Source organism: Macadamia integrifolia, chromosome 8 (genome assembly GCF_013358625.1).
Source record: "Macadamia integrifolia cultivar HAES 741 chromosome 8, SCU_Mint_v3, whole genome shotgun sequence".
NCBI lineage: Eukaryota > Viridiplantae > Streptophyta > Magnoliopsida > Proteales > Proteaceae > Macadamia > Macadamia integrifolia.
The window spans coordinates 6,203,927-6,213,316 of NC_056564.1; the positions used below are offsets into that span (position 1 = coordinate 6,203,927).

Sequence of the window (9,390 nt, forward strand, 5' to 3'; positions counted from 1 at the left end):
AATTGTGGTCGAACCACAACATAAAATAAATGCAGTTGATTGGCCCTCTGAATGTATCAGCAAGGTTTCTAACTATCCTAATGATCTGCCAGGCGTAATTCTAATCATCATGGCAATCCACGATCGACACTTCCCCCCAATGATAACCCAATACCTAAACCCTTGTGGGGAAAGGTCGTAGCACGAGGAAATGTTAAATCCTAATCACATGCTCCTATATGAGATAGTACAATTGCATAGTACTTTCGTGTCCTATTCCACGGTGTACCGATGCAATCATTTTCAATCCTACTACGGCATCTAATCTAGCTATTCAATACATGTCGACTAAACATCATTAACTAATACTTTAAATAATCTATACTCATGATTCAAAGCAAGTAGCAACTATTTTGAACTGTAACGATTCCACATGAAAATTCATATATGCATCCAGTATATGCGTGAGAATGGCATTCATAATGTCAAGATAATATATATGAAATGGAGATGATGTCATAAACACCCCTAAAATAAAATCCATGTCCTCTCCCCACTTACCTATTCTTGTAGGAGAATATGCACACATGGTACGGGTAAGATCTGGTGTGCACAAACAAAAGTCTCAAAACCTAACATAGATAAGAAACTTAGAATACGTCCATTTCAGGACCATAAAACAATGAAAGATATCGTCTCAATGCATTCAATAGCACGAAGGAGCTTGTCGATGAGTTTGAGTTCAAATGGAGCTCATTTGAACCACAAGTAGGTCATACAGGTGGGTAGGAGGACCCGCCCATGCAAATTGCCTAGGTAGACAACACTCAGACACACACTGGCGGGTCTGGTACTCGTCAGTCCTACCCATTGATAGGACCTCGAAGCTCAGGCAAGACCAGTGGGTTATACTGGCAGGTCTAGGTACCCGCCAGTCTTAACCGCATGTAGGCACCTGAAGCCCAGGTAAGACAGGGGGATCACACTGGTGGGTCTGGCTACCCGTTGGTGTCACCCACCAGTGTTCAGCGGGTTCTGCTATCATTCTTCTCTTCTTCTTTCCACCTCTTGGGAATCCAAAGGGGTTGTTCCCAACACATTTCCCCCACATTTTGGGTTTCATCCACCTGATTGTACCATAGATCTAAGTTCAATCAAGGTTTTTGGGAACAAAATCATACCTTAGCTCAAGAAACCCCAAAAACTTTGGATCATTTTTCCCAACTCAAAATTGTCACCAAAATACTTTCAAATTTTGGTTTCCTTCCTTAAACCTTCTTTAAGGTTTCTATTAACTCTTTTATTTGACCACACACAAGAGGGTTTCATCATATTCCAAGGGTTTATGGCATTACTTACCTCAATACGCAAATCTCAAGGCGTCTATCACTATTTAGACAACAAAAAGGCAAGATATAGCCTCAAAAATCAAGGGGAACACTTCTTCCCTCTTCCTTCTCTTCTCTTTTCTCCCTCTTCTTTAATCCTCTCCACCAAACTCCTGCTGAAATCATAAATAGGAGAGAGAGAGAGAGGAGTAAATGCTATTTATACCTTGGCTTATAAATATCTATTAAAGGTTGTTTGGTTTTGTCATTCTATGGTCCAAAATGCATTAAATTACGATGTTGGGCGATGTAGCCGATAATATTAGACACACATGACTTCATTACGACAGGGAACCCAAAACATGCGTGCTCAACCAAGTTGGGCTTACGGGGCCCACATTTCCTTATAGGTAGGTCACACTGGGGGGTCGCACCCACCAGTGACTACCCACCAATTGGCCAAAACAAGGCCAACCTTGCTGTATTTTGGTGAGAAATGGGTTTTTAATGAGTATCTCACTCCTGCCACTCATTGTGAACCAAGTTCTCATTATCCAATATGATAACATACATTCCCTACTCATACATGGCCTTATGATTCGTGCAAGGGCATGGCTTAGGCATGCAAAAAGCAAATCATATTGGGTATTGGTTCAATTTTATCCGACCATCCCACATTTGACGTCACCCTTGCTATCATACACCATAGGGCACCTGCATTAACCTTTGTTGGTTTGGACCTTATACAACCAAACCGAATCAATCGGTCAATAAATCGGGTTTAGGGAGCAATGCTGTCATACCCCGTTCACACAGAACCGGATCGATGACCGGGTTAACACCGGTTAACCCAAACCTACCAGGATCATCTGATACAGTATCCAACCACAACATACACACAACTAAGAAAGTGTTCAACAATTCAGCGGAAGGCTTAATTTACCTGTAAATATTCCCATTATACTTGATACCCAAATTGTAATACATAGTTAAGTACATGTGGGCCCGCAGGCATAATATTTATACAATAAGAATACAATTTACATATCAAGTACACAAAAGGAATCATAAAAAATCAGAGTCAACTCAGCTCGGTATCAAAGGGTAGAGCTCAACTCGGTATCGAAAGTAGAGCTTAGCTCGGTACCAAAAGTAGAGCTCAGCTCGGAATAAAAAGTAGAGCTCAGCTTGGAATCAAAACTACAGTCCCGCAGCATAGCCCTCACACGAGCAATCCGTGCCGTGCTCTAACTCCTCAGGGACCCACCAATCCTCTTCAGGGAACTCAACTGTTGGGCCCGCCCATGCTCATTAGGTTGATGACCTGCAAAATCATTTAAAAGAGGTGCACACGTGAGATGAGCTCACTAGCTCAGTAAGTGAAAAGAAGGATCACACAGCAGTCCACACAACAAATCACAACCATATGCACTATATGCTATGCAATACATTTTTTTATCACATCCACCTAAGCAACATTACTAAGTCTTTGGTTTAGTGCTACTACAACCACAGTGCGCATATACTCCGGGTACGAGCCGCGAACTCCATCCCGCGATATGCCCATAGGGCTGTCGGAGAAGGCCCACCGTGAGTACTCGAAAAAGTAAAACATGCCGACCATCGGCTCTCAACATAAAGTAAATCATAGAAATTAAAGGTGCTGACTCCACCAATTTAAAAGCAGTATGATTGGCCCTCTTGAATATACCACCGGGGTTGCCGACTGTCCTAATGACCAGCCGGGCGTATGTCTAACCCCCACAGTGACCCGACAACCGTGACACTGCTTCCCCCCAAATGGTAACTCAACACCTCAATCCCTGTTGGGAAGGGTCGTAGCACGGGAAGGTGATAATCTTACACTGCATGCTCCTATATGACATAGTACGATTGCATAGTACCTCCGCGTCCCATTCCACGGGCCATCAATGCTCTTGTTTCCAAGCCGACTACGGCATCTAGTCTATTAATGCATTATGCACAATGATGTCAACATTCATCTCATAAGCACATCATCATTTAACATTGAGAAAATAATCACAACACACATGGCATACGATAATGTGATGATGGCTAAGCTACATATAATTTGCATGATGACATGGCTAATATAGATACAATGAGATGACACACAACAAGCCTTAAAATAAGGCCAAACGTCCTCTCCCCACTTACTTATAGTGTACAAGGACTCACGCTCGGTACGGGTGAGATCCGGTGCGAGAAGCGTACGTGTTGGTGAACCTAACATAAGTGAATGGGGTTAGCATTTCACCATTTTGGGATCAAAATTAACACGACCCAATGAAAAAATCATGTTTAGAATCCTAAAAGAAGGTCACACGTCCGTTTTGGGTCCGTTCGGACGTAAAAATCATGTTAGGAGCCTCTCGGTTGGGTCAGACAGCCCACCTGTCATGACCCACCAGTCAGACCCACCGGTCATGACCGACGGGTAGGTCGGCCCACCAGTCGACCCACCGGTTGGGCCCGAGGGTCTGCCCTCTCACGCGGGTGCCCTCAGGGGAGCCATTCGACCCACAGGTTTGGCCCACCGGTCTTGGCAGGAAAATGCCATTTTTTCCCAAACTTCCCCCAACCTTTAGGGAATCAAATAGGGCTTTTCCAAACCCATTCTTCACACATTCAAGGTATTATAAGATGGTTTTAACCTAGATCTAGGTTATATTTAAGGAATGGAAAGCCATCTTACCTTCTTTGCTTAAGAACTCCTTCAAAACCCCAAAATCACTTCAAATCACCAATGCTTCTTCAACCTTGTAAACACTTCTTCAAATCCTTCAAAATCAACACATAAACCATCTATTAAGCCTTAGATTCATCATCTCAAGGAGGATTTACAAGACCTCAAGAAACTCTACCCAAATCAAAGGTTTTACTTGGGTATGGAGAAAGTTTAAGGAACCCAGCCTTTGCTCACCTCTAAATGTAGATCTCGTATTGGATATCACTTTTTCAGCATCAGAATGGGAAGATCAAACCTCGGCGCCACTTAAATCCTTCCCCTACTTCTTCTTCCCCCCCTTTCTTCTTCTCCGTTCTCTTTTCTCCTTCCTTTTCTCTCTCCTCTTTATTCTTTTCACCAACCACCCGAATGACATAAATGAGAAAATGGAAACTCATAAATGCTATTTATACTTTCTAAAATAACTAAGTAATCACATGGGTGGGTCACTCAGGTGGGTGGATGCGCCCACCTGTGACCGCCCACCTGAGGGCCAAAACTTGGCCAACAAGTGAGATTTTGACAGAATTCGACCCTCGGCACGAATCTCACTCTTGGCATAAGATGTAATATACGTATGCGCCTTAAGATACGGCTACATACCTACTTTATTCGTGCATGGCCTTATGATATGTGCATGTACACGGCTTTGGTACACCCGTCTCCTCTGGCACTGGCTCGGACTTGTCTGGCCAGCCTGTGTTTAAGGTCATCCTTGCCATCATAGTCCATAAGGAACCCGCCTTAACTCTCTCCGGTTCGGGTCCTGCATGGTTAGACTGGGTCAACCGTGTAATCAGACCGGGTTTAAGAAGTAGGGTATTACAAATTCTCTACAGCTTGGTTTCCAAAAGGGTGAGAACTTGAGAGGGGAAAATAGATAAAGATTGAAGGAGGGGGTTTTTAGGCTGAATTTGAAGGATAAGGAGCATGGAGGTTGAGGGGAAGAAGCTAAAATTGGGAGATATGATCTTCAATGTATAGGTAGTCTCCATTACGGCCCTATCTTATGGTTTTGAGTAGGAATTTAATATTAGAAAGGGAGGAGGAAGGGGGAAGAGGGAGACAGAGATCGAGACTGAGAGAGATGAGAGAGGAAGAGTAGTGTGTCCAAAATAGAGATAATTTTGGATTCGTTGCTCGTACGATCGTCTAGTGGTACATGTGAGTATCCAACACCTATCTTTTTTGCTTCCAAATATACCCCTCTTCATTCCTATAAGGGCAAAAATTGGGATAGAAATTGATGTTCTTGCTTACGACCACATAAGCATACATGAAGTGGATCAAAACTCAGAGATGCATGATTAGAAAGGGGGGAAAAAAAAGGAAGAGAAAATAGGGGATAATGGAGGAGAAGAAGAAAGGAGTTTTATCTGCCTATTTAGGTCAGCTTAGGTGTGTTAAAAAAAGGGGAAAACTTTGTGCTCCCTCCCCTGTGCTTTGCCGAAATTACATATGGATCCTCAAGGAATTATGCCCCATCCCCTACGTCTAAGAGTGTTGATTTGTTAGTTTTAAAATTCAAAAGACCATTTTACCCTTTGACTACAAGGTGATAAGTTGAATGACCAATTTAACCCTTTGTTCTTCTTCCATCCAAATGTCCCAAACCCAAAATTTAACCATTGCCTTCTTCTGAAAATCTTATCAATCTCCGCCAGAAAGAACATTGCAACTGTTTGGCGAAGGTAAGTATACCAGAATTAATATGCTCTCCCTTTAATATATCTCTGACTAGGTGAAACATTTACAACAAGATCACATTCTAGTTTTGTTCTAAATATGATTTTTGGATTCCACTATGTATTAGAGGTGGGAGTCTTCTCCTTTAATGGAGTTTTAGTTGTAGGATCAGTAGAAAAAAAAATCTTCTATGGCTCAAGGGAAATGATGAGTACATTTATGTATGAAATCTAAGGTAGTAAAACATGTATTTTACACATTTAGAATAGAGCTACTTTTGGTTTTACTCTTTTTTTGCAGGTTTTATTTTTTTAAGGCCTTAAGGACTATCGGTCGCTATATCTCTAATTTTACACATAAAGAAGCCCTGGTTCTTTTCATGGTTGTGAAGAAGATGAAATTCTGAGCAAGATGGACATGTTCAATTAAAAATGCACATCCGTTTGGTCACCCATACAAGTGATTATTCTTTTCGGGTCAAAAAAAAAATAATGGATCAGAACTGAACAGAGATGCAGAACCAGCCCGTTTGCAGTTGTCCCAGAGGTATAAGGAATATTCCAAATGCCAATAATGATTGATGAAGCACACCCTTAAGTGATTGAAGATTCATTTTTGGTAACAACTACCTAGCATAGTTGGTGAGTTGTGGTGTCCAAAATCCATTCCTTACTAGGAGGTCTCAAGTTTGAACCTCTTGATTGCTATTTTTTTTGTGGAGGTTTTTTTTGGAATATTTTCTCTCTTCTACTCATCACTCAAAAGAGGTCAGTCAAAGGGTTTCTTACACAAGAGGAGAGAGAAATAAGGAAATAAAAGAGAAAAAAAAGGGAGAAAAAATAGGAAAGAAAAAAATAAAAAAAATAAAAAAAAATTCAGCTAAGAGGCTACCCACGTTTAAAGAAGAGAGAAAAAAATTAAAAATAAAAAGAAGGAAAAGGGAAGCAAAGTCGTTGGAGATTCCCTACTTCCTACGATTCTCTCTTCTCTCTCCTCCACATCACCACAAAATCGTCCAAGGGGATCCACCCTTAGACGTCCTCCTCTCTCTCATATTCCCTATAAAAGGGAGTCCACAAAACCCTAAAGGGTGGTCCCTCTCTTCCTCTCTACTTCTCTCTTCTTAGGTTTTTTTTTAGTTGCTCTTTCTCTTTCTCTTTCTCTTTCTCTTTCTCTAGTTTTCTCTTTCTTTAGCTCTAATTCTAGGTTTATGCTTTAAACACTTTTGTAAATTCTTTTTATTCAATTAATGCAAGCATTTTTGTTTTTGATTTAGTCTCTTATTTTTATTGTTTAAGAAATTGAAGTTGTAATTTTCAAGTTCTAGTTCTAGGCTTAATTCTAGGTGACAAGAAGAAGCTATAGAGCATGTCTTTCAAGTTCAATTTTTTTTTCTTCAGATTTGTTTTCTCTAGTACTAGAAATTTCAGATTTGGTTTATTCCAGATTTGATTTTTAGTACTGGTAGTATCTCAAATTGATCAAGTTTTCAGTTCAAGGGTTGAAGTTCAAGTAAGTAGGTTCATTCAGTAGTCTTCTCACCCTCCTCTCATTCCCTCTTCTGCCTACCCTTTCTTTCTTAATTTAGAATTTTAATTTCAATCGTTACATTATTGCTATCCCTTTCCCCCAAGGTTTATGGCTAGTGTATGTGTTGGCTTTGCCCCTCCTAGCCATAGAACCATCATTTTATTATTTTTATTTTAATTGTCTCCCTTTTCCTAAAGCCAAGTAGAGTAACCCTTATAAGAGTGACTCTCTGGTCAAATAGGGAAGCTCATATTATGATGCATCCCTCGAGCTAAGTAGAGAAACCTACTTGTGATCCTCTCTCTAGCTTTATCCCCTTTCTTGTACTTTATTTTTATTTCAGTATTTTTTCCTTCATTGCTTTTTAATTACATGAGGTGTTTTTTTTTTCAGTTATTTATTTATTTAATTTTAATTACGTGGCTTGCATATTTAAATTTTTATATTACGAATGATTAGGACATTATTTTAAATACATATGTTTAGGACGACAGTTAGAATTAGATCACAACCATTAATCGGTTTACTTTCGCATCATTAAAAGAAGTAAAAAAATAAAGTGGCTGCTCTCCCTATGTTCAACCCCTAGCTATACTGATCCGTACGCTTGCGATTACATTTTAAATTCTAATAAGTTTTTGGCACCTTTGCCTGGGAGACAGTTCCATGTTATTTTTCACTTTCTTTTGGTAAATCAGAGTGCTTTGTTTGCTTTGTTTTGTTTTTCTTTTTATTTTATTGAATTTTTTAGAATAAAAACTTGTAATAATAGTTGTATCGGTGGAGGTCGCCAAGCCTCATAGTATGATAAAGACAGGTTTCGTCCTGTAGCAATACCTCAGGAATTGACTTGAGCAACCCCGGATCCCTCTCTGTAAGCTTCCAAAAAACCAAAATTAAAAAAAAAAATTAAAAGAAAAGGTTTTTCTTTCCATTCTTTTGTGCTTGTTTTACTCTAATTGTGGGTAGTTTTCTATTGCATAAGTGTTAAGTGGGTGTGTAATCCTAAGAATCGGTTAGAAAGCAGAGATGCAACAAGTAGTGACCCTATATGTTTACTCTCTTTAAAACTCTTCAATATGGGAGACCAATAGTAAAACCCTCCACCTAAATCTCTGAAAGATAGGTTCTACCCTGCTAGAGCAGCCCAACCTTCCTGCATAGTTCTACCACAAGCCTAGGGCAATAATTTTGAGCTCAAATCTCAGTAGATCACTATGTTGCCCCACTTTCATTGGCTGACCTCTGAGGATGCATACCTATTTCTAAGGGAATTTGAAGTGGTATGTGTTCTAATTAAGATCCAACAGCTTTTTGATGATGCTGTTAAGCTTAGGTTCATTACGTTTGCATTGAAAGACCAAACTAAGAAATGGTTATATGGGATACTCACAAATTCCATAACCTCATGGGAACAGTTCATAGTTGTCTTCCTTAAGAAGTTTTTCTCAACTCATAAGACCAATAAGCTTAGAAGTGATATCCTTCAGTTTAGGCAAAAGCCTAGTGAGTCCTTTTCCAAACTTATAGAGAGATTCAAGGATCTACTCCAAGAATGCCTTCACTATGGCCTAGACTTATAGCATTTATGTCAAATAATTTATGAGAGTATTGATTACCCAACTAAAAAAATGATAGAGTCTATGTGCCTTGAGGGATTCACATCTTTTAGCGATGAAGAAAATGTATGGGAATTCTTACTTGACTTAGCTGACAAAACCCATGGGTGGGAATAAACCCAAGAGAGTGAAATAACTATAGGATGAAAATGATATTTTGTGGATAGGGTAGTAGCCAAGGAAGCCCATTTAGATAGCCAAATCAAGAGGATTGAGGCTATTATTCCTAGAGAGCCATCTTCAGTCCATTTGGTTAAGATTGTACTTGATACTAGTCCCCTGGACATGTTATAGAAGAATGCCTTAACACTTTGGGGGCATTTCTAATAATAGTGTTAATGCTTTATACCAGAATAATCCATATAGTAACACCTACAATCCAGGATGGAGAAATCACCTAAATTTCTCCTGGAATCAGGGCAACCAAGCAGGGCCTTCCAATTTCCATAATCAAGGTCAACCTGAACCCCAAAGGCCTCCCTTTGTACAACAATCTTTT

At 39.9% G+C, this 9,390-nt stretch overlaps 1 non-coding gene across 1 annotated transcript; it reads right to left on the reverse strand.

Moving 5' to 3' along the window:
* Positions 1-8,738: 8,738 nt before the first annotated feature.
* Positions 8,739-8,845, reverse strand: LOC122087764. Its single transcript, XR_006142838.1, has one exon. It is a non-coding gene; the product is annotated as a small nucleolar RNA R71 (small nucleolar RNA).
* Between the last annotated feature and the right edge of the window lie 545 nt (positions 8,846-9,390).